The 605-nt window shown below is 46.3% G+C and overlaps 1 non-coding gene across 1 annotated transcript; it reads right to left on the reverse strand.

Annotated features, from left to right (window-relative positions):
* Positions 1-209: 209 nt before the first annotated feature.
* trnae-uuc (transfer RNA glutamic acid (anticodon UUC)) lies at positions 210-282 on the reverse strand. Its single transcript has one exon. It is a non-coding gene; the product is annotated as a tRNA-Glu (tRNA).
* Positions 283-605: the final 323 nt, after the last annotated feature.

Consider the following 605-nt stretch of genomic DNA (forward strand, 5'->3'; position numbering starts at 1 on the left):
CTGAGGTAATTAAGACAAAGTAGCTCCCAGGGCCAGGAGGGAGGGGGGAGGGAAGGAGGGGTGGTGGAAGGGCGGGAGAGAGGGATTTATGCAACGAGGCAGCTATTATTTATCTTTAAAAATTAGGGATTCAAAAGGTGATGGTGTTTACATTTACGTCATTTAGCAACTAGTAGTGAGTTCATAAATGTTCATACTTCTTCCGCACTGGTCCCCTGTGGGAATCGAACCCACAACCCTGGCATTGAAAGTGCAATGCTCTACCAACTGAGCCACAGGGACAGAATCAGATGGGGAATCAGTCAAAAACACCAATGAAACAGTATAGTATGTTAGGGTTAGCGTTGAACCAGGATGTGGACATTAAGCTAGGGTTAGTGTTGTACCGGGATGTGGACATTAAGCTAGGGTTAGTGTTGAACCAGGATCTGGACATTAAGCTAGTGTTAGGGTTGAACCATTATGTGGACATTAAGCTAGGGTTAGGGTTGAACCAGGATGTGGACATTAAGCTAGGGTTAGCGTTGAACCGGGATGTGGACATGAAGCTAGGGTTAGCTTTGAACCGGGATGTAGACATGAAGCTAGGGTTAGGGTTGAACCAG

The sequence above is a fragment of the Oncorhynchus keta genome, chromosome 29 (genome assembly GCF_023373465.1).
Source record: "Oncorhynchus keta strain PuntledgeMale-10-30-2019 chromosome 29, Oket_V2, whole genome shotgun sequence".
NCBI classification, from domain to species: Eukaryota; Metazoa; Chordata; class Actinopteri; order Salmoniformes; family Salmonidae; genus Oncorhynchus; species Oncorhynchus keta.